The sequence below is a fragment of the Rhinolophus sinicus genome, linkage group LG03 (assembly GCF_036562045.2).
Source record: "Rhinolophus sinicus isolate RSC01 linkage group LG03, ASM3656204v1, whole genome shotgun sequence".
In the NCBI taxonomy this organism is placed as follows: Eukaryota; Metazoa; Chordata; class Mammalia; order Chiroptera; family Rhinolophidae; genus Rhinolophus; species Rhinolophus sinicus.
In genome coordinates, this window is record NC_133753.1 from 195,824,011 (window position 1) to 195,849,627 (window position 25,617).

The following is a 25,617-nucleotide window of genomic DNA, read 5'->3' on the forward strand; positions in this document are numbered from 1 at the left end:
TTTCAGACACAGAATTGGAAAAGGAGAGAAACACACAGCAGCCAGTGCACGAGCTCCACCTCGTCATGAGGGTTTCTGGCTCATCACCTGCATATTTATGGTGACATTGGTGTGTGACTCTGTCCTGGCCTGGGGACATGGGAACATCACTTAGGGTGGCTTGACCTTTCTGCCATTTCACTGGCTCTTCTTGGTTTATCTGTGTGAAGAGGGAGCACAGGCTGTAATTGCTTCACACAGTCATTCGTCATTGTTTATTATACAACGAATCAACCCAATCTGACAGATACCAATAGAACCTTCCAATATTCAGGGCCAAATTTGTTCTATAGGATGAAAAATTGACTGTGAGATGGTCCCTGACCTCAAGCGGCTGCCCCGAGTTTTATGTCCCAAGTCAGGTTTCCAAGGAAGCCACTGTGAGGTGGAGGTCTGTGTGCAGAAGGGTCACTGGGGAGTGCTTTTGGGGTCTACACCTGAGGGGAGGTGGGGCAGTGGGATCTGGCAGTATGGGGGGCTGAGCTGTTACCGTATGCAGTCACAACGAAGGCCTCAGCAGATCCTGGGGGGAGCTCTGGAGCTGAGAAGGTCCTTCCGAGTGGTCCCCTATTGGGGTGAGGCTCTGGGCCTTGATACCACTGCAGTGACCAGTTGTTGTTCAAGGGTCACGCTGGGAATGGGGAGGCAGCTCTCTTGCACCAAAAGCAAATTCCAAAGTGGGATTCAGCAGAGAGCTGCCAGCTGCTGACAGCACAGGGGCGAAGTTGGGGGGTTCACTGCCATTTGGTGCATTCTGGTGCATGCGTGAGTAATATAGGCGCTACACAAGAAGCTCCAGGGGACCTCGGGTCCAGAGAAGAGTTTCCTAGGACAGGCTTAATGAGGCGCAGCTTCTGAGATGAGCCTAAGAACATGGAAACTACTTTGTACATCACATGCCCTGGGCGTGTGTGGTCAGCTGGAGCTGTCAGAGCCTCAAAAGCATACGGGAGGGACATATTTGGATAAAAGTGAAGAGCAGTTCTGTCTGTTGGAAATGTGAAGATGGGGAGACAGTGGAAGAGTGAGACACAGTCGCGGGGAGGCAGACCGAGACCTGGCACGCAGATGCCTCAAAGGCAGGCTCAGCTCTTGTTCTTCTTTCTCAAAACTACGGGTATGTCTCATTGACTCAGTGAGCAGTGATGTGGGCAGAGCTGAGCCTTAGCCTCTGGAGAGATGAGAAGTAGAGAGACCAGTTACGTGGTGGTTCTAGAAGCCCAGGTAAGAAACACACCTCGTCAAATGGATCAAATTGGAAAGATGGCTGGAGGTGAAATGCTGGATGGTCTCAAATGCAAGACTAAGTGGTCTGGAATTTATTTGGCCCCAAAGTAGAACTGTTAAAGGTTTATGGATCTGGAGTATCCCAGAAAGGGCATGACCCACCATAGTACTGCAATGTTAATACTTGTCAAACAAGAGGTTCAGAAAGCTCTCGCAGGGTTCCAATTATGGAGCAAACCCTTTTTTAAGTTTCTGCCTGAGTGCCATAAGGGTATTAAAGAATGTGTCCCGGGGTGGCCGGTTATCTCAGTTGGTTAGGGCGTAGTGCTGGTAGCACCAAGTTTGTTTGTTCGATACTTGCATGGGCCACTGTGAGCTGCGCCCTCCTTAAAAAAAAAAAAAAAAAAAAAAAAAAAAAGAACGTGTCCCATACCCTGGTCTTGAAGGCAAATGCCTTTTTATAAAGCGTTTTCACTGTACCTTCTGAAGTCAAGTGTTTTCACTGTACCTTCTGGATTCATGAGGAATTAAACCCCCAGGAGACGTGGCGTGCGCATGCGTCTCTCTTGTCTGAGAGCTGGCCACACAGCCTTGGTGTTACACAAGGACTCATCAGTGGCTTTTGTCTTGGAGGCTTTTTATCACTGTTTCTACTTTGAGTATGAAAGGGATTATGAGGAAACCCAGTGAGATGGAGAGATGTGCTTTCCATTCATCTGTAGACTGGTGCAGCCAATATCAATCACCGTTATTAATTAGAGTCAATCAATGAAATCATTAATTTCTTGAGTCATTGCAATAAAAAGCATAACAATGTGTATTTGCCAAAATGATTTGCAACCCCAGTGGAAATAGTAATTCAGTGATTAAACACAAAGAAACTCCATTAATTTGTATTGCTTTTACTTACCAAGGCAGTTAATTACAAAGTAGAATAATTAGTCAGAAATCAATACAAATCAAATGTGAGTGGCAGTGAGAAAGGTGCCCAAGGAAGGGTATGACAAAGTCATTGCCATAAGGCCTATTGTTAATATTAATGTTTAGGTATTTTATGACAAGGCAAGGGTTCTCATCTGCTTGTCTCATACAAATACTAGAAAGCATAGCTAATAATAATAATTGACTCTGGGTGGTGAACACACAACATAATATATAGGGGATGTATCACAGAATTGTGCACTTGAAACCTATGTAACTTTACTAACAATCGTCACCCCAATAAACTTTAATTTAAAAAAATAATTGAAATCACTATACAATTTTCTATTTAAATACTTGAAAAAAAGATAACACTAACCACTTGTATTTAAAAGCAAAATGTTAAAGCGAGAGGAAGCTATTGGTAGAATTAAGGGAATCGTAGTGATCCTTGAAATGACCTTGATTGCACACCGTTACTGCTGTAAGCCCGCCTACAGCACAGGAAAGAAGTTACTGCAATGGCACGCGATGGTGTCAGGATGTCCGGACCTCTCCCAGGACCTGGCTGCGAGAAGATGGTACAGGGTCCCCGAAACCAAGCACAGGAAACTGTGATCTCCTCCTCACAGAACGTGGAAATGACTTCTAGGGCAACAGTACCAGCAAGCAGGAGCTAGAGGGAACTCGAGTCTTCAAAGAAGGGGGCCACACTTGCGGAGTCAAGAAGTCTGTGACTCTACTGGGGCAGGTGTCACAGGCTGAAAGGAGATGGACATGCCCCTAACCGAGTCGGGGAAATGGAAGTTTTAAAATAAAATAAAAAACACTCAAAAAAACTACTTTTTTAAAATTCAAGTTTATTGGGGTGACAATTGTTAGTAAAGTTACATAGATTTCAGATGTACAATTCTGTATTACATCATCTATATATTACATTGTGTATTCACCACCCAGAGTCAGTTCTCTTTCCATCACAATTTATTAGACCCCGTTTACCCTCTTTTTTATAACGTAAAATTAAAAACTTTTGTCAATCCTAAGCTATCATAAGCCAATAAATTGAAAGAATGGTTTTAATTAACTGACACCTGGGTCATAAATATTTTTATCTACCTAACAATGTCTCTCAATATCCCTATGAGATAAGATTTCTATCCCCAACCTAAAGATGAGAAAATTGGGCACAGAGAGGTAAGTCAGTACTCAAACTGCACAGCTTCTGAGAGGCAGAGCTGAGATGCAGCCTCTGGGTGGGGTCCTCAACCGGGGAGATTCACCAACACACTCTACGTAAAAAGTGTAAAGAACTTTACAAATTAGCTAACAAGCACAAACCGCTCTAAAGACATGGGTGAATATTTGAATCCCAAATCCAGAGAAGAGCAAATCTAAATGGTTCATAAACACATGAAAAGATCAAATTTCACAACACTAGGGGAATGAAAATTAACTTAAAAGGGAAGTATTGTTTTACACACATCTGATTGACAAAAACTACCAAAGAGCTGGGACACACTGTTAGGGGAGGTGCAAAGAGAGAGTGAGAAGGGAACTTTTGAATGGGACATGAAGTGCCACCTCCTTTGGCAATGGCCACTGCAGTTGAAAGACTGTATCTGTCTCCCCAGCAAGCTCCTTCTTGGAAACCCATTTCACAGACAGAAACATAGGAGTTCTGCAGGCACATAGGGGCAAAGATGTTATTTCCAGGTGACAAAATTGATAACCACTTAATTGCCCATCAGGAGAGGAACTGCTGATGGTTGAGTGGCAGGATGTGTCCACTGCGTGGGTTAGCATGTAGGCCCTTATTGGACAGAATGCATTAGAAGCTACATCAGAGGGAGTAAAAAGATCTCTACAAAGTACTACTGAGGTACAAAGCTGAACTTCAGAGAACCACGTACAGTGTCTTTTCATTTCTGTAAAGCAAATGGTGTGTAATGTGTATGTGTTTGAGTGACCAATAAGAATGCGCAGAGTGCGGAACCTGGTTCCTCAGGTGGGAGGTAGGGAGAAGGCTTCCACACTGTCTGTGCAATGGGGAGAGCAGGGAGGAAATAGAGAGAAAGGAACAAGGAAAAAGAAAAAGGCTGCACTTTAGAGTAACAATATAATTCAATTTATGTAAATTAAACCTGTGAGTCCTTGAAGAAAATTTTAAAAATAGAGGTCATGTTAGATCTACTAAGTCTGACAATTAAGTTCCTGAACTTCTTGCAATGATGTTGCTAACCTTTTTTGATATCAGAGGGATTATTCATTATGAATTTGTACCAACTGGACAGTTAACTAAGTTTACTATTTGGAAGTGCTGAAAAGGCTGCGTGAAGAAGATGAAAACCATCCGAACTTTTCACCAACAATTCATGGCTTTTGCATCATGACAATGCACCAGCTCACAGGGCACTGTCTGTGAGGGAGTTTTTAGCCAGTAAACAAATAACTGTATTGGAACACCCTCCCTACTCACCTGATCTGGCCCCCAATGACTTCTTTCTTTCTGAAGATAAAGGAAATATTAAAGGAAGACATTTTTATGACATTCAGGACATGAAGGGTAATACGACGACAGCTCTGATGGCCATTCCAGAAAAAGAGTTCCAAAATTGCTTTGAAGGGTGCACTAGGTGCTGGCGTCGGTGCACAGCTTCCCAAGGGGAGGACTTCTAATGTGACCATAGTGCTATTCAGCAATGAGGTGTGTAGCACTTTTTCCAGGATGAGTTAGGGAAGGTAATTTTCAGATCTCATGTACCTACACCCTTGTCTGTCCCCTGACCGAAAGGGATGCCATAATGAATGAACAGAACAAAGTACAGATTAATGTGCATAATTTGATCGTGTTTGGGGAACAAGAAACACCCCTCCCGCATATATGCATACATCTGCTTTTGTGGAGGCTGAGGGGTAGGTGTCCCCAAGGACACAGGGAAGGCAGGTCACAAGGGAGGAAACCAGCTCTCCATTGTCTCATTCCACTTGGTATGACCAGGCCAATCCATTTTGTAATTTTAAAATAATAAAGGCACATTTTAAAAGAATAAAGTCAATATCCATGCTTCAACGTAATAACCGTGAAAGTCCCCCATGATGCAGCAAGCCTCCTGTCCCTTAGTCAGTGGTTACTTGGTTGTCTTGGAGAACTCTGGATGGACCACCACCCCACCGCAGGCTTCCCCAGCCTCACCCCGCCGTTTCGGCATGCTCAGAAGGATGCCTTATGAGTCGATGTGCTCACAGAACCGGGCGCTGCCCCACGGAGGTGTGGCTGTCTGGTCCTCCAGGATCGGGGCAGGACCTGTGAGCTCTGGCAGACTGAGCATGAAGGATGGAGACTCGCTGGCCAGAGAAAAGCACCACTAGAAGGGCTGGTTCTATGAGAGGCTGAGGGCGCCAGTGTATGTATGAACTGGGTCAGGTTGGCACCCTAGAACTTGTGGGAAGAAAGATGTGAGAGGCTTACAGTTACTTAAAGTCACAGAATGTAGATATTTTTTAAGCTATCAGTTTACTTTTTAATAGCAGAAGCTCCACCTAGAAAACTGTGGAATTGCTATAACTCACAAAGAAGTAAATTTTGCCACAAATCATCCTGTCTTTTTTCTAAGCACATGCATTCCAGACATCTGATCGTTCCTCTTCTCCAGGCAGCTCCTCCTGAAATTTGGGTGAAGCAGGAAGAACAGTGCGTCACAGCTCTGGAGACCCTGGGTACACACACTGCAGAGAGGGGACAACTCTAGAAAGACAGCCTGTCTGTCCCCACAGCTCTCGGTGGATGCACCGGACAATGCCTGTTGCTGGCACCTGAGCCCATCTGGGGGGTGCTATTTCTCTGTCCTGTGGCCAGAGAGGTGACAGGGTGCTGTGGAGGCCCCTGGGAAGTCACCAAGATGGTCGGTGTGAACTGCGTCTTCAAGCTTGTCTGCTGGTAGCTCTTCAGCCTGTAAGAACAAGCCCACACACAGTTTTTCAAGGTTCGATTTTCAGTCTAAATATTAAATCCATATTGAAGAAGTAATGGTGCCTAATCACTAAAGTGCCTTCCCCTCCCTTCTGTGTCTACTGGGATGATAACGGCACCGTAGCAGGCTGACCTTGGCTCCTGGATCACCCAGCAAGGCTCCGCTGGATTCTCTGCTGATTCTGTGTCATGCTGGAAGGGCCGGGAGGAAGGCAGGAGGTACAGCATCCAACCTGTTACACTTTCACCTACGTGGACTATTTCCTTTAGTAAGAAAAGAAGCAGATTTTTACAATAAGATCTTTTCGCTTGGCATGAAAAGTTAATATACACTAACGTTCACTTGGCATGTTACTAAATGTACAGAAGACTTTGACCACAAGTGATTGTACACACACACACACACACACACACACACACACACACACACACTTTCCTTACCTTTGATGTCAATTCTGGGTCCAGACCCAGGAGCCTATTTCTATGCTGTGATGTGACTGTTGAACTAAAGATACTCTACAGCCCTCTCCTGATCCTCTCCCAGCAGTGACCAGAAGACTCCGGCCAACTGTTCACATTTGCCCTCTAGTTATGGTTTTCCTTTAAAATGAAGCGGCCCTGCCCAGCACTGCCTCTTCCCCTGTGTCATTAGCAGGTAGTGGAGGACACAGCAACTGCATCATCTGCCATACAAAGCAGGTACAGATGGAAGGCACGGAGGTTCAGAATGACCTCTGGGGAGCATAAAGGGGGCTGCACACGTGTTCCTCAGTGTGTTACACTGTATGGATTGGGGCTGCCTGTGGAACCCTCTCGGAGGGGGTGGGTTTCCATTTTAAAGGCCAGTGGGACCTCTGCTTCTGAGATAGAGGAAGCTAGCTGCCTTCAACTCTCCTGCTCTCCTCTGGGAAGCCCTGTGATTTGCATTTTAGATGTAAATTCATGTAAATCAGCACTTATTTTCGGATGAAATCCTACCACTGAGAGCAACTCAGAGCCCTTCTGGTGCCCTGTGCATTTAATCCCCATATCATTTCTTGGCATATGGATTGAACCTGTGTGAGGGTAGTGCAGTCACGATCTCGGGCATTCAAAACAATTGACCCTTATTCTGCCAGGAGGACAGGAAAATCTAATTATAACATCTCTTCCAGCATCTGAGACAAAGTCAGGCTGGGTACCCATCTAGCTAGTGGGCTGGCGTGTGGGCCATCCTCATCTTCTGCTTATGGGGTCAGTGATACTCTCTGTTAACCTTTAGTCCCTAAAAAGCACCACACTCCCTGGCCAGCTTATTGGCAATGGATGCTTCTGGTTTCAGCAAAGCAAGAGAATGCACAAAAATCAACACGAATTCACCACCACTCGCAAACAGACCTTACCGCCTGGCTGTGTTCTTGTGAATGATGGATGTATCGTTATCATGACACATCTGTGCAAATAGGAAAGCCCAGAGCAGAAGACTTTCTGAAGGAAGAAGTTGCAACACTCAAGTCTGGAACAATAGATGCTGATAGAATGCACCAAGTTGTAGCTCTTATTGGGTGTTCAGAAAACACAGACAGTAAGGTTCTGCTGCAGGCTGAGGAGAGCAAGGTATCTAAAGACACAAGCGTTCTGTCACTGCACGGATTTAGATAAACAGCAGACAACAGTCCCTGAGCCTGAAACTGAACAGTACCGCCCTGGGAAAAGCGTTAGTCTACAAGGCAGGATATGAATACAGACTGTGTACACAGAGGCTCCAGTGCCGTTTTATAAGAAGTGTGAGGAAAGCGTCCTGAGAGGGATGCAGGGGAAGAGGCCGCGGGCTCAGCGGGACTTTCCGAGAGGTTCTGGAGTCCTCAGTGCTTCAAGGTCGCCTGAGCTGGGCAGCAGCATCTCTGCCGGTTCTGTGGGGCCTAAGGGGCCTTGGGATAGATGTCACACTCTCGATAATACCAGAAGTAATTCAAATGATTGTAAAAAGAATCTTGAACTTAAGACTTTTTTTTTTACCCCTTATGATACTTGTAAATCTATTATACTTTTAAACTACTTGTGGGGGCAGAGCCCCAGAAAGTAGTTTCCAGGCTCTCGGCCTCACATAGACAGGTGCTGGCTCAGGTAGTAAATGGCCATCAATGTGATTGGATGGCCATAAGCTGTGGCTAGTTGGCCGTCAGCTGTAACCAGTGAGCCATTGGCCACTAATATAAACTGCTGTGGCTACGCTAGCAGAGGAGAGGGAGGAAGAATGGGGGCTAGCAAGAAGATGGCAGCTGGGCTGGCGAGTGTGGATGGCGGTTTGCGGACAGTGTGGATCCAGCCTCCAGTGAGAGTATAGTGCCGCCAGAGAGAATATAGTGGTATGACTCCCCTACCTATGGCTCCGTGGGTGTTCCTTTTTGGCCTCACCATATCCTGCGTTCTTGTATGGGGTGCGGGACCAGAGACCCCGCAGGTCGCCCTGCACGACAAATGGCGCAGCGAGCAGGGTCTCCTGCACGACACTACTTTTTAAATAATGCATGAATAGTTCTTGCTGATGTTTCCTTCTGTTTCAGGAAATTTGGGTGGGGGGGAGTTTGAAGCTGAGAGTTTGCTGTTACCTCGAACTATTGCTCTGGGATCTCAGTGGGGCGGCCAGTGGATCCCGGGGGTGTGGCAATGACCTTGTACATCTGTAGGAACTCACCCGCAACTCTCAGGCCAAGAGTCCGATGGGAGAGAGGGAGCAGGTGGAGAGTAATTAGCACAAAGAATCAGCTCATTAGTGGCAAAAGGGGATCTGCTGGAAAGCTGAGGACGCAGCAGCCCCTTTACAGGGAAGAGACAAAGAGAATTAATGATGAATTGGTATTAAAATGCGACAGAAAGGCTTCAGCTAAATCATTATACTCATCCCTGTAATGAGAGGTCCATGAATGGACACGTCCCATCCGAGAGACCACACCTTGTGTGCAAGGGGCAACTTAGGTCAGGGTTCCTGCAGAGAGCGGTGACTATGCTTCAGGGCTTGAAAAACTGTGAATTTGAGGGAAAGAGGGACTAGAATGATTTAGTCAAGTGATGTAATAACCATTTTCCAGACTAAAAGGAGCTGCTATGCTGAGGGTGACGACCAGCTGTCCCTTTTGTCAAGTGAGGCTGGAACAAAAGGGAGTAACCTGACAGGGCGTCAGGAGGGACGGCTTGCGGAGTGAGCTGGCGAGGAGGGGCTGCGTGTGGGAGATGACTATTCCAACGGAAAAAGTTGTGGGGCCTGGAGCTAGGTCTCAGAGTGGACCTGCAAAATATCATGCCCGGAGGAGCTCTTAGGAAAGTCACTAATAAGGGCAGGACCACCCTCCAGGAGGACAGGCTGGGGGAACGGGTTGTGCTGGGCCAGAGGGCAGGGCGCCCCCTGGAGGTCAAGGGCTGCACTGCCCTCAGAGTGCAGGGCCTCAGGGATGGTTGTCCCAGAGCCCCCAGGACTGACACAACACAGACCTGGCCTCTTCCCATTACACATGAAGCCTGCCAGCAACGATGGAACTTTTACCTGTGTTTCTACCTCCTTCCTGCCGGACTTCTAGGATAAGGCCCGTTCAGTTCACCCTCCCTGTTTCTATCAGCTAAACCAGGAACACACTTCTAAGTAATGACGCAACAAGGTTCACAGCCAACTGTAAAGGAAAGAAAATGCCTTAATTATACTAAAAAACAAACACACACACACACACACAAAACCCCAAAACAAAATTAAAAAAACCACCTTGGAGCCGCAGACCGACTTTCAGAATCACTTTTGAAGTAGCAAGTGTTGCATTCTCGGCCTCTCGAGATGAGGGTCACTGATTATGTCAGGAAAGACCTCTGACCTTCTGAGAACAGGCTGTACATTCAGCTAGTGCAGTCCCACGTGTCTCTGCCTGAAAGAGGATTCCTGCTGGGCTCTTGATGGCTATCGCTCTCTGATGGTACTATTCTTGTCTTAATATTTCTTGTTTGGGAGCAATAGAATGGGAGACGAAACCGCTTATTGAAGCTTTGCTGAGCATGGGCAGAGAGTAAACACAGCCTCCACTTGTTTTTCTTCTCTGATCCTCACATAAATCTGGGTCCCTCTCTCTCTGAGGCATTTCATAGACATTCGTCCCTAGTGTCAGCAGACCTGTGCAGTGATTAATCTTCTCACCCATTACCAGGCATGGTCATGCTTGCTTAACAGAAGAGATGGGAACAATCAATAGATTAATCACTGAGCCTGTGCTATTAGATGATACAAACAACATCCTAGCTGGCCAAATGCTTTTTCTGCTTGAGCTGATTTTATTTGTTTGAATGGGAAAGTCTCAATGTCTGGGATGCTGTGGTGTCTGGGTGCTATAACCAGGCTGACGTCTCTCATTGGTCCAAGAGCCGAGATGGGAAGATCATGGTCCACTTCTTCCTCTGCATCTTAGAGACATCATGAACACCTGCCAGTTCATCCAGGAAAAACACTTAGGTCAGTTTTTAAAAATTAAGATATAATTCACATATCATAAAATTCAACACTTAAAAGTATTATTTTAGTGTGTTTTAGTGTATTCACAACCATATACTAAATATCTGCTACATATTCCAGAACTTTCTCACCACTCCAGAAAGAAACCCCAGACCCCCTAGCAGCTACTCTCCTTCCCTTCCCACAACCCCTGGCAACTGATCTTCTGTCTCTATAGATTTACCTGTTCTGGGCATTTCATGTAAGTGCAATTATACAGTGCATAACTTTTGTGTCTGGCATCTTTCATTTAGCATAATGTTTTTGAGCTTTGATGCTTCCTCCCTCTTTATGGCTGAATAACGTTCCACCACATGAATCTTTCATATTTTGTTTATCCATTCATCACTCGATGGGCATTTGGGTTGTCTGCACTGTTGGCTATGAATAATATTGCTTTGAACTTAGGTATACAAGTTTTTGCATGGACATGTACTTTCAATTCTCTTAGGTATATACCTAGGAGTGGAATTACTGGGACATACGGTAATTTTACAACTAACTTTAAGAAACTGCCAAATGCTTTCCACACTGGGTGCCCCATTTTATACTCCCAGGAGCAATTATAAAAGTTCCCATGTCTCCACACCCTGGCTAACCCTCGTTATGTTCTCCTCTCAGATTATAGCCACCCTAAGTAGACATGAAATGATGTCTCAGTGTGGTTTTGATTTGAAGTTCCTTAACTATCAACGATGTTGAACATGTTTTTGTGTAACTGTTGGCCACTTATGTATCTGTTTTGGAGAAATGTCTATTCAAATATTTTGCCCACATTTTAGTTGGGCTATTTATCTTTTCCTTGTGGGGTTTTAAATGCTCTTTATATATTTTGGTTATAAGAACCATATCAGATACATGATTTGCAAATATTTTCCCCCATTCTCTAGATAGTCTTTTTTACTTTCTTGGTAATTTCCTTTGATGCATGCAAATTTTTAATTTTGATGAAAGCGTTGGTCAAATTTAATCAAAAGTCTATGTTTCTGAACTTGTTTTCAATATCACTCCACTAAGGAAGAAATTCTGATTTATTTTAATGAGAAATTAAATATTGAGGAAGAGATTTTTTTAAGTAGCATGGAGTTTTGAAGAGACAAAAACCACTGAAATATATAAGATTTCCTTTCCTCCAACAATCAGTTTTTCTCCCTGGGGAGCAATGCTGCCACCTCCATTCCACTGAGAAGGCAGGAGTTAGGTCGAAGCTATTGCTGTTTGCTTAAGCGAGGCTGAGACCATGGAGAGATCCCTTTGAGTGGGTCGATCTGTTCGTATGCTCAAAGTCACCCTACACATTCTTTTCTCAGTTAAAGCTTCCCAGGTTGAAAAGAAGGGCACTAATGACCTTATCTCCCCACCCTGTATGTGCCTGGACGCTGGTCTCTGGCAGTGTCTGGGAGCTCTCCTAGCACATGTGCGCTTTGCACAATTTGCTGCTTAATCACATAGTAGGGCTCACAGCCTCACTTGCTTTTGTGTTCACGTAACGCATGTCATTGGCACCAGGTAAACATTTGGAATATTTATGTAAGTCTTTCTTATTCCAACTTGATGTTAAGATTGCATGCTGGCACAATGTCTTGAGGAACATCTTTTTTCCTTTGCAAAGTCTGGGCTTGGAGTTGTGTACCTAGTGTAGGTTTAATACATACTGTCTCCCAACATTGGTGTTTTTCTTCCCCAAAATGAAATGATGCAAGTGCTTTGTTAGAATAATCACCTGATAATTCTGTATTGCTGAGCTTTGCTGGTCACATAGGGCTGGCATTCATGAAGTTGGGTTTGCCTTCTTTCTTGAGTTGAGTTGACACAATAGTGACAAAGATGGCAGGTACCTGGGATAGGACCATGGGCACCTAGCCTGGAATGAGGGCAGAGAGCATCCTTCCAAAATCCTGGAAACCATGCTAGTCTCGGTGACTTCAGGGAGGCAAGCAGAGGCCAGGACCAACGAGGCTGTATCGAGCATCAGACACATTGGTCCCTAGGAGGCTGTGAACAGGAAGTCAGGCGAGTAATGAGGAGCCCTGGGGACCACCATGAAGTGGATAAACAGGGTAAGGCAGGTGAAGGTGAAACAGCCCTACAGGAAGCTGTGAGCAGCCAGGCCAGGGACTATTTTTACTGGGTGCTGGACCAGTGGGATCCAGGTGGCTGGCAGGTACAGCACGATGAGAAATTAGGGTGCAGTGAGCTCTAGCAGTGGGCTCCATCCCAATCCTGGAGGCCCTGACCCCAAACCCACATGGAGATCCTGGAGGGGAGGGAACCAGGCTTTATCTAGGCCTTTTTGGTACCCTGAGAAAACCTTTTACTAGAAAGATCGATGGATGCTTGTAAACTTTAGACGACATGCTGTCACTTTAAATGGAGCTCCAAAGTGCCTCGTTTATATAGTGAAAAAGACTTTGTTTTTGCTCTGAATTCTCATAAAATGTCTATGAACTTAAATGACACCAACACTGTGCACCTTCTCCTCTGAGATTTTTCCTTATGGATGTGGTCCAAGGGGCTGTGAGTTTGGGGATGATTTCAGGGCAAGGCTAATGGGGTTGGCTCCTTTTATCTTGCTCGGAGGTGAAATCCTCTCTCTCTCTCTCTCTCTCTCTCTCTCTCTCTCTCTCTCTCTCTCTCTCTCCCCCTCCCTCCCTCTCTCCCTCTCTACAGTAACTTCCAGATTCTCCATCACTGAGCATCTCATTGATTTTTCCTCTAGGAAGAGAGTGGTTGAGAGAGTTGGTGGGAGCAGATGAAGCATTACTTATACCTTGTAGCCCAAGGTCATCAGGAGGCTTTAGTCAGAGGCTAACGTGATAGGAAGCAGGGCTAAGAAAGACCAGGTGCCTTTATGACATGTCCATCAAGGACAGTGTGTGGGGTGGTCTGAATTCAGTGGGATCAGATCTGGGAGGCCCATTCTTGCTCAGCCAGTCCCGGCTGGCAGTGGTCCCCCGAGCCACGTCTAAGGCCAGGAGGATGAGGCTGTAGGAGCGTCCTGAGGACCTTCAGCACTTCAGTGAGAGGATGTTGGTTTTCTCCCTGGATACTCTAGAACAGCGTCTTGGGTGAGTCTGGATTGCTGGGACGTGAGTGGACTTATGCAGCTTTCAACATACTTCCTGAGAGAAAGCACGTGAAGCCCCTGCCACCACTGTCGGAACAGGTGGGTCTGGACCTCCCAGAAGCTGAAAGACCTGTTCTTTACTTAGTGAACAGCATAGAGCCAGTCTGGGGTAGGTGTGGCTTTCTCGGTGAAGAACCCAGGGACCCAGGGAATATGAACTCTTCCAGAAGAATCTTGAGGCATTCCCATTGCTTTAGGACTCTTGGAGCCTCCCCTCTAATACTCAGAGACTTCAGAGATGACTGAGTTCCCTTCCCTGGTGGGAGAATCTGAAACCCCAAACTGATCCAAGATAGGCACTGACTTCTGGAGATGAAAGTAGGTGCCCATGGACCCCTCCTGTGGGGATGAACAAGGGGACCTCAAACATGTGAGAATCCTGAGCTCTGTACCTGGTTTTGTTCACTGAGCAGGAAGACTCTTTTGGTGAACTGATTTATAGGTCACACAGGACAGAAACGGGGTTTGGTTGGGTGTTGCTAGGTCACAAACTGAGATGTGACCCAATCAGAACTAATCGCTGAAATGTGTTCTGGAAAATCTGTGACTTTCTGTTTGCTTCTTATCTCCCTATCCTGATTCCTCAGATAATTAAATATGGTCATCCTATGCAGCCTGTCACTGCAAAGCTTGCTCAACTGCAGGAAGCATTTTGTTTCCACAAAAGGAATAGAAGAACTAAAATTTAATGAAAGGTGTAGTTAAACCTCACACTTCATGGCTTCTTGCCTTTCTTCTTCTTCTCAGTTGTACTAAATAGTGTTTTATTTGTTAATTTTAAAAGTAGTCATTATCCTCAACCAGATAAGACTAAAAGATTAACGGTCTTAAAACCATTCTAAATCATACTTTCTTGTTGTACCGCTTAGTAATTTCTTTGGCAACAAATATCTCAATTTTTGTTATGTTTGTCCACATGTAGAGGAAGTTGCATCTTCTTGGACAATTTCTTGCAACTTCTAATTACCTAGGGGAAGACATTTTCTCTGCGGTGATGTGAAATCCAGAATGATTTCCATATCTTTTAAAACTGGACACCATTAATCATCTCTGCGTGTGTCAAATGGGACCCTCAGAGAGAGGGACCCTCTCTCTCTGTCTCTCTGTCTCTCTCTCTCTCTCCATGGAGAAACAGGTGGCAGTTGAATCTTTAGAAAAATTTACCATTCCAGATTAAGTGAACTTTTTGGCCTGAGGTAATTGTTAAAAACACGGACTCTTCATTAAATAATTATTCATCATTTGTTATGTGGAAAATGCCTTGTTAAATGCCACTAAGGCTGCAAAGTAACATGACCTCCAAACAGTCTCTGACCACAGGTGGCTCATTATCTAGTGAGTCTAGATTAAAACAGGCCCAGGAAACTGCAACCAAATCGCCGTGAAACCAGTTTTGTAAGGAGAGATCACATAGTGGGGCATTTCAGATGAGGTCAGGCTTTAGCTTTGGGGATTCGAGTGCAGGCCACATTTAAGTGAGGTTATGAAAAAATAAATAAAACTTAAGAAAACAGGAACGAGGGAGAACATTCCGGAGGTGTTAGATGAGAAAAGGTACAGCGGTAGGAAAGGAAGAGATAACAACCACTTAGACTGATGGCAACACAGAACCCACAAAAGGAATTAGGTGCATGGTAGGGCGCAGCCAGACTCCCCAGTGTTTGTGCTGGACAATGGCTGCCCTGGGTCATTTTTGAACGCTGAAGTGATACACTCATGGGAGAAATGAACTGGTAATGGATGAACTCGAGACAAAGAGATGGTCAGGAACACGTCATGGGAGTCCAAGGGTGAGATGGTAAAGGCCTGGCAGTCCTTAGGGTGGGCAGTGGAAATGGGAAGGGAAGGGTGGAAAATGCAGACTTAACTAGGCAAAGAAAACTTGCATGCCTTGGAGACTGAATGGCTATGAAGGGAGGTGGGAGATGAAAAAAAGAATAATAAATGAGTCGAGTTTTATTCTGTACGATTGGAAAGATGATTAAAAGTGGAGTTAGGAGGAGGGTGTGGTTATGGAGGGTTGATTATTGCATGTGCTTAGACACAGTGAGTTCCAGGAGGTAAAGGTGCGGTAAGCAGACACCAGTGAGTGCTAAGAGGGAGATAGCCTCGGCAGGAGACACGGAATAAGAGTCACCTTTCTCAAAGGCGCAGATGCAGAGAAAGTTACAGGTGTGGGGGAGATCACAGAGGGGAAGCTGGGGAAGAATAACAATTTAGGAAAAGCTTGTTCTCCGAAGGCAGTGAGACTCCCACTCATAAACTCTTCCCCTTGACAGAGACTAACTCCCACTTGGACACCTCACAGCACCTCAATCCAACGTGTTCTCACCAAATCCGCCGTTTCCTCTTCTCTCCCTCATCGCCCTGTGCTGCTTACCTCAGTTCCTGGTGCCATTAACAACGAGGCGAGCCAGCAAACAGAACACCTGGGAAACACCTGGACCTTGCTTTTCACTCCCTTTACCACGTCTTTTAGTAAACACAAGTGCTTGAATGTAATGTAGTCAAACTTAGGATTAGTGGGACTTTTTTGTTTTGTTTTGTTTTGTCTTAAAGAAACTCTTCTCTACCCCAAAGTCATGAAGATGCTCCTCTATATAATTGCCTCTGTGCTGTATCACTTCCCTTTTACATTTACGACATTAATTCACCTGCAAATAAGTTTTTCATATGTGATATGTAAGGTAGGGCTCTGATTTAATACGTTTTTTCCATGTGGATAACTATCTCAATAGCATTTATCAAAAGGACACGTCCGCTGGTCTTGAGTGTCACCCTGGGCCTCTGTCAAGAGTTCATGTATGGAAAGATTTGTTTCTAGGTCCTATTTTGTTCCATCTACTCCATTAGTCTTTTTATGAACAAATATCATGCTGTCTTGGTTACTATACTTTATAATAATGATTCAGATACGGTAAACGGTTTTTCCATTTTCTAATTCTTCTTCAAGTGTGACTTGGATATTCAAGTTCCTTTCAATTCCTAAATAAATTTTAGAATCAGTTTGTTAAGCTTCCCCAAATCCTGCTGTAATGTTAGCTGAGATTTCATTAATGCTGTAAATAAATTTGAGAAGAGTTGAAATCTTTACAAAATTGAGTCTATCAGTGCTTTCCATTTATTTGGATCTTTTTTACTATCTCTTAATGATGTTTTATAATTTTCCCTTTGCAAGAGTTGCATATATTTTTTATAGGTACTTCATTTTATTTCTGTTATTATAATTAGCATTTTAAATATCTATTTTGTAGCCTTTTATTGCTTGTATGTAGAAGTGAAATTTATCTTTGTATGTTAAGTTTTAGTCAACTTTCACTCCTGCTAAATTTTTCTTTTAATTCTAATAATTTTTTTTGAGGATTCGTTATCCATAAGAAATTCACATCATCTCCAAAATCATATCATCTCCGTTTCCAGTTTTATGTTTTTCCTTCCTGTGCTATTCTTGCCTTTAGCTTTTGGCTACGCCCTCCAGTACAATGTTGAAAGGAACGTGTCATATAAGACATCTTTGTTTTATTCCTGATCTCAAAACAAAATATTTTAACGTTTTAATCATGTTTGTATAGTTTGTTTTTGTAGAAGCTTTTTATTAGACTCAGAAAGATCTCTTGTATTCCTAGTTTATTAGATAATTTGTCATTTTTATCATGAAAACTTTATCGAGTGCTGTTTCTGCATTTGTGACTTTCTTAATTTGTTGTTAATATGTTGGATCACATTAATTGATTTTCCACAATCAAAGCAACTTGCATTGTAGAGGTACATCTAATTTATTTATGATATATTATACATTCTGCTGGATTCAATTTGTTCATATTCTGTTTAGACTTTTTGCAAATATGTTTAAGAGAGGTTGGCCTGTGATTTTTCTTTCACATACTTTCGCTTTTCAGATTTTACACTCTTGTTTTACTAGTCTCAGAAAATGAGATGTTTCCTGTTTTCCAAGTGAATTTATATGTATTTTGAATTTTTTTTTTTTTATGGTAGAGAAAATAATTGTGAGTCAAGACACTTGGACCTAGAGTTTTCTTTGAGAGGATTTTTTTTTTAGTTCTGTATATGAAAAAAATTCTGTTTATATTAAATACAATTTTTCTGACATATTTGGGTTTAAATGCATCATCTTATTTTGTAATTTGGATTTTTCCTGCACCTGTTCTATACATATTTTCTCTCTTTTTTTTGACTTGCTCTAGATTAACATAATTTTTTAAATACATTTTTTTAAATCAATTTTTCTTCTTCATTTATTTAAAAGTCATGCACTTAGTTTCTGTTCTTTTAATACTGATGCTAGAAATTGTGTCATGCCTACTTAACTTACCACTTCTAAATTAATTGATTACTTTTATCCTTTTTGGAACAGTGGAAGGAAATTACAACACTTGAACTCTTGTATTCTCTCCTGCTTTATTATTTACTATTATTGTTATTTTTTAAGATTTCATTTTGTTTCACTACTCAAGAGACATTCTGTTTACATAGTGAATTTTATTTAGATTTATACACATTTCCACTTTATTTGCCTTTATTTTCTTCTTGCATTTTAAACATTGTAGCTGGGATGATTTTTCTCTACTTGTCCTATATCCTTGAGAATTTCCTTTAGTTTGCTGTTACAAGTGCTCTCACTTCTTCTTGTGCAGCGTTTATGTTCCCTTATTCTTTTTTTTTTTTGGCATAAAGGAGTGCATTTATCTTTTTATTTAGGTATACTTTACATGCAATAAAATACACCAATTTTAAGGGGGTGGTTTGTTGAGTTCTAACAAATGTATACATGCCTGTAACACACATGTCAATTAGAATATTACCCTCATCCCAGAAAGTTGCCTCATGCCTCTTACTTTTTTTTTTTAGTTTCAGGTGCACAAGACAAAGTAATATTTAGACGTTTATCATTTATATCCCTCACACTGTGTGAACCCCCCTCTCCCCATCCACTATCCCTCTGACATCGCACAGAGCCATTACATTTCCACTGTCTCTATTCCTAATGCTGTACTCCACTTCTTGTAAGTATATACATACATATATATACATATATATATATATATATATATATATATATATATATATATATATATATATAATTATAGTTGGCATTCATTATTGTTCAGCTTCAGGTGTACAGTGCAGTGATCAGGTGTTTACATCATCCCTGAGGTGGTCTCCAAAATGGGACACATGTCCATCGGATACCCTACAAAATCTTTACAACATTATTGATTACATTCCCCAAATTGATTTTCAAAACCCCCGTGGCCATCTTGTGGTTACCAACTGTTTTCTAATCCCCTCACCTTCCCCCTATCCCCACCCCCCTCTCATCTAGCAACCCTCAGTTTTTCCTCTATGTCTCCAAAACTGTTTCTGATTAGCTCATTCACTTATTCTTTTCTTTAGATTCCACATATAAGTGAGATCATATGGTATTTGTCTTTGTCTGACGTATTTCACTTAACATAATGTTCTCTAGGTCCATCCATATTGTTGTAAGTGGTAAGATTTCTATCTTCTTTATGGCTGCGTAATACTCCATTGTGTAAATGTACCACAGTTTCTTAATCCAGTCATCTACCAATGGGCATTTCGGTTGTTTCCATGTCTTGGCTATTGTGTATAATGCTGCAATAAACATTGGAGTGCATAAAGATTTTTGAATTAGAGTTTTGGATTTCTCCGGATAGATACCTAGGAGTGGAATTGCTGGATCATAAGGTAGTTCCATTTTCAGATTTTTGAGATACCTCCATACTGTTTTCCATAGTGGCTGCACCAATCTGCAATCCCACCAACAGTGCACAAGCATTCACTTTTCTCCACATCCGCGCCAGCACTTGTTGTTTGATGATTTATTGATGATCGCCATTTTGACTGGGGTGAGGTGGTATCTCATTGTGGTTTTTATTTGCATTTCTCTGATGGTTAGTGAGGTTGAGCATTTCTTCATATGTCTGTTTGCCATCTGTATGTCCTTTTTAGAAAAATGTCTCTTCATGTCCTCTGCCCATTTTTTAATTGGGTTGTTTGTTTTTTTGGAGTTGAGTGAGTTTTTTATAAATTTGTGATATTAACCCCTTATCAGATATATCATTGGCAAATATCTTTTCCCATTCAGTAGGATCCCTTTTTGTTTTATTGATGGTTTCCTTTGCTGTGAAAAAAACTTTTTAGTTTGATGTAATTCCACTTGTTTATTTTTTCTTATACTTCCCCTAGCGCGAGGGGATAAAAATCTTACTCCAGGTAATGTCTGTGAAGTTTCTTCCTATATTTTCTTCTAGGAATTTTATGGTTTCAGATCTTACATTTAAGTCTTTAAGCCATTTTGAATTTATTCATGTGTATGGTGTAAGGAGGTGGTCCAGCTTCATTTTTTTTACATGTGTTTGTCCAGATTTCCCAGCACCATTTATTGAATAGTCTGTCTTTACCCCACCGTACATTCTTGCTTCCATTGTCGTAGATTAAATGGCCATATAGGCATGGATTTATTTCTGGGCTCTCTGTCCTGTTCCATTGATCTATGTGTCTGTTTTTATGCCAGTACCATGCTGTTTTGATTACTGTAGCCTTGTAGTATAATTTGATGTCAGGTATTGTTATACCTCCCACTTTGTTCTTATTTCTCAAGATTGCTGAGGCTATCCAGGGTCTTTTATGGTCCCATATAAATTTTAGGATTATATGTTCTATTTCTGTGAAAAACGTCATTGGTAGTTTGATAGGAATTGCGTTGAATATGTATATTGCCTTAGGCAGTATGGACATTTTAACTATATTAATTCTTCCTATCCATGAACATGGTATGTGTTTCCATCTATTTGTATCTTCTTTCATTTCTTTCTTCAGTGTCTTATAATTTTCTGAGTACAGATCTTTTACTTCTTTGGTTAAATTTATTCCCAGGTATTTTATAGTCTTTGAAGCAATTGTAAATGGGATTTCGTTTTAAATTTCTCCTTCTGATGTTTTATTATTGGTATATACAAATGCAACTGATTTCTGAATATTAATTTTGTATCCTGCTACTTTACTAAATTCATCTATCAGCTCTAATAGTTTCTTGGTGGAGTCTTTAGGGTTCTCTATATATAGTATCATATCATCTGCATATAATGACAATTTTACTTCCTCCTTACTGATTTGGATGCCTTTTATTTCTTTTTCTTGTCTGATTGCTGTGGCTAGAACTTCCAGCACTATGTTGAATAGAAGTGGAGAAAGTGGGCAACCTTGCCTTGTTCCTGATCTTAAGGGGAATGGTTTTAGCTTTTCCCCATTGAGTATGATGTTAGCTGTGGGTTTATCATATATGGCCTTTATTATGTTGAGATATGATCCCTCTATTCCCACTTTCTTAAGGGTTTTTATCATAAATGGCTGCTGGATTTTATCAAATGCTTTTTCTGCATCTATTGATATGATCATGTGATTTTTATTTTTCATTTTGTTAATGTGGTGTATCACATTAATTGATTTGCGGATGTTGAACCACCCTTGCATACCAGGGATGAATCCCACTTGATCATGGTGTATGATCTTTTTAATGTGTTGCTGAACTCTGTTCACTAATATTTTGTTGAGGATTTTTGCATCTATGTTCATTAGCGATATCGGCCTGTAGTTTTCTTTTTTTGTGATGTCTTTGTCTGATTTTGGGATTAGGGTGATAGTGGTTTCGTAAAAAGTATTTGGGAGTCTTCCCTCCTTCTGGATTTTTTGGAAGAGCTTGAGGAGAATAGGTGATAATTCTTTTTTGAACGTTTTGTAAAATTCACCTGTAAAGCCATCTGGTCCAGGGCTTTTGTTTGTTGGGAGATTGTTGATTACTGATTCAATTTCCCTGGTGGTAATCAGTCTATTTAGGTTTTCTGTTTCTTCTTGAGTTAGCCTTGGAAGGTTGTATGCCTCTAGAAAATTGTCCATTTCTTCCAGATTGTCAAATTTGTTGGCATATAGTTGCTCATAGTAATTTCTTAAATTTTTTGTATTTCTGCAGTGTCTGTTGTCACTTCTCCTCTTTCGTTTCTGATTTTATTAATTTGAGTTCTCTCTCTTTTTTAATGAGTCTGGCTAAAGGTTTGTCAATTTTGTTTATCTTCTCTAAGAATCAACTCTTGGATTCATTGATCTTTTGTATTGTTTTTCTGGTTTCTATTTCATTTATTTCTGCTCTGATCTTTATGATCTCCTTCCTTGTACTCCCTTTGGGCTTATTTTGCTGTTCTTTTTCCAGATCCCTTAAGTGTGAAGATAAACTGTTGATTAGTGATGTTTCTTGTTTCTTTAGATAGGCCTGCAATGCTATGAATTTCCCTCTTAGGACTGCTTTCGTGGCATCCCATAGATTTTGGGTCGTTGTGTTTTCATTTTCATTTGTCTTGAGATATCTTTTGATTTCTTCCTTGATCTCCTGGTTGACCCATTCATTATTTAGTAACATGTTATTCAGCCTCCATGAATTGGTGTGTCTTCCAGTTTTTTTCTTGTAGTTCATTTCTAATTTCATAGCACTGTGGTCAGAGAAGACAATTGGTATGATTTCAATTTTCTTAAATTTATCAAGACTTGTTTTGTGGCCTAACATATGGTCTACCTTGGAAAATGTTCCATGTGTGCTTGAGAAGAATGTGTGTTCTGCAGCATTGGGATGAAATGCTCTGAAAATATCGATTAAATCCAACTGGTCCAATGTATCATTTAAGGCTGTTGTTTCCATATTGATTTCTCTCTGGAAGACCTGTCCCTTGTTGTCAGAGGTGTGTTGAAGTCCCCTACTATGATAGTGTTGCTGTTGATCTCTGTCTTTATGTCAGTCAATATCTGTTTTATATATTTAGGTGCTCCTATGTTGGGTGCATAGATGTTTACTAGGGTTATGTCCTCTTGTCGGATCGATCCCTTTATTATTATATAGTGCCCATCTTTGTCTTTTAATATGTTCTTCATTTTAAAGTCTATTTTGTCAGATATAAGTATTGCAACTCCAGCTTTTTTCTCATTTCTATTTGCATGAAATATCTTACTCCAACCCTTCACTTTCAGCCCGTGTGTGTCTTTTGATCTGAGGTGAGTCTCTTGTATATAGCATATACAAAGACTTGCTTTCTTATCCACTCAGCCACACTATGTCTCTTGATTGGAGCATTTAATCCATTTACATTTAAAGTGATTATTGATAGGTACATAGTTATTGCCATTTTTAAATCTGTAGTTAGATTGTTTTCATCTTTCTTCTATTTACAGAAGCCCTTTTAGTATTTCTTGCAATGCTAGCTTGGTGGTAATAAATTCCTTTAGCATATTCTTTTCTGGGAAGCTCTTTATCTCTCCATCAACTTTAAATGATAGCCTTGCTGGATAAAGCAATCTAGGTTGTAGGCCTTTGTTTTCCATCACTTTGAGTATCTCCTGCCACTCCCTCCTGGCCTTCAATGTTTCTGCAGAAAAGTCATTTGATAGTCTTATGGGAGTTCCCTTGTATGTAACCCTTTGTCTTTCTCTTGCTGCTTTTAGGATTCTCTCTTTGTCTTTAACCTTTGCCATTTTAACTATAATGTGTCTTGGTGTGGACCTGTTTGGGTTTATCCTGGTTGGAACTCTCTGCACTTCCTGGGCTTGTATGTTGGTTTCCTTCATCAGGTTAGGGACTTTTTCAGACATTATTACTTCAAATATGTTCTCAATCCCTTGCTTCCTCTCTTCACCTTCTGGTATTCCTATGATGTGCATGTTGTTGTGCTTGATGTTATCCCAGAGGTCTCTTAAACCATCTTCATTGTTTTTTATTCTTTTTTCTTTCTGTTGTTCTGTTTGGGTGATCTCTGCTAACTTGTCTTCTAAGTCGCTGATTCGATCCTCTGCTTTATCTAACCTGCTGTTAATTCCTTCAAGTGAGTTCTTTATTTCAGTAATTGTGTTCTTTAGTTCTAACTGGTTGTTCATTATGATTTCTACATTCTTCTTTATGTCTTCTCTAAGCTCCTTAAACATTCTTATCATCAGTGTTCTGAACTCTGTCTCTGATAGGTTGGTTACCTCTGTTTCATTTGGTTCCACTTCTGGAGGTTTCTTCTGTTCTTTTATTTGGGAGATGTTTCTTTGTTTCCCCATTCTGGCTGACTCTCTGTGTTTGCTTTGATGCATTAGGTAGATCCCCTAGAGTTCTTAGTTCTTGCTGGCTTATCTTATGTAGTATGTGTCCTTTATATTTGACTTGCACTACTTCGTTCTTCTCCTCTGCATGTGCTCCAAAGGTGACACTTGTGTTGTGTATATTGCCCTGTTAAAGAAGATATTTAATTGCTTTTCACTTGTGAGTAGGTGGGGTTAACTCCTAGGCTAGTTGTGAGACCTGGCTCTGCCCACAGTGGATGATCTGCTGCGTGAGGGTTGACCGCTTAAATGTGGTTTGGCCTCTATGGGCTCTTGTGCATGTAGAGAATTCCCACTGGGTGTGTCACTTGTAGGTCAGACCCAGTAGTACTCTGGTTTGGTCTGGAGTTGGTCTCTGGGTATGTTGAATCTTGTGCCTCTTAAGTTGGGCCCTGGTAGGGAAATTTCAGAACAAAGCAAATCACCAAGCACAACAACAACAAGAAAGAAAAAATCAAATACATTCACATGTAAAAACAACCAACAACCCCTCTTAACACAGGCAAAGATATCAAAGATATAAAGACAAAACCAAACAAAACAAAAAGCAGCACCAGTCTTGGCTTAAGCCCACCAAATAATCTCCAGGTTGTCCTCTGCCAAAGAGTCCCAAAGAGTCCCCTGCGTATTGTGCAGGCTGAGCCGGTCACCTGGTGCCCAGAGTGACGTTGGGACTGCAGTTTTAGATGAGTGGGGCTGAGGGGTCTGGATGGTAGTTTCTACAAAGCCAGTGCAGTTTCTGCCCTTGCCTGCACATATGCACACTGAGGGTAGCACCACCAGCCCTGTGTCCAGTTCTCCTGAGTCTTAGGGCACTGCTTCCGTGTGTGTGTGTGTGTGTGTGTGTGTGTGTGTGTGTGTGTCACGAGATTTCTGAGCTGCTGAAAGCCCAGAGCTGCATCTGCTGCTTACTGCTGATCCCTGGGAGTGCTTCCACAGTTGTAATTGCCCCGCCCTAGGCAGGCCAGAAAGGGTGGGGGCTGGGGATGGAGATGTCTTCTCTCTCCCAGCCCAGCCATGTCACACTCTTCCCGCAGGCCAGAAAAAGTGGTGGCTGGGGGTGGAGGAGTCTCTTCTTTCCTAGCCCAGCAAAAATCACACTCTTCCCAGCCTCTTCCCTGGGTCAGAGCTGCACGCCAGTCTTCCCAGAGCCTGAGCACTAAGGCTCCTCTGTAATCTGATGCTACTCCTCAGTTCAGGTACCACTTTAAATCTCTGGAAGGGCTGGGGAAGGATTGGAAGAGGTGGGGAGGGGCCCAGGTATGGAGTTTGTGTCCTTTGTCTGGCCTAGGGCCCAACTGGAGGTATCAGCTGAGGTTATTGCCTCAAATGCTGGATATGCTGCCTCCTCGGCAGGAGAGATCAGCTGTGGGACGCAGGGAAAGAGCCCACCTCCTGGCTTTTGTGTTCTCTGATCTGACCTGGGATCCCCTGCATCTCTGCAGCTGCGGATGCCTGCCACGTTTCCACAGCCGCAGATGAGAGCCGTGTTTCCACCACCACAGATGCTGGCTGCGTTTCCACAGCCGAAGGTGTGGGCCGCGTTTCCACAGCTGCAGGTGCAGGCTGCATCTCCACTCCGCTCCCTTCCCTCTTCCCCTGCTCGCCCAATTTGCCCACCTTCAAGTAATCCTTGCACGGGTCTCTTAGCTG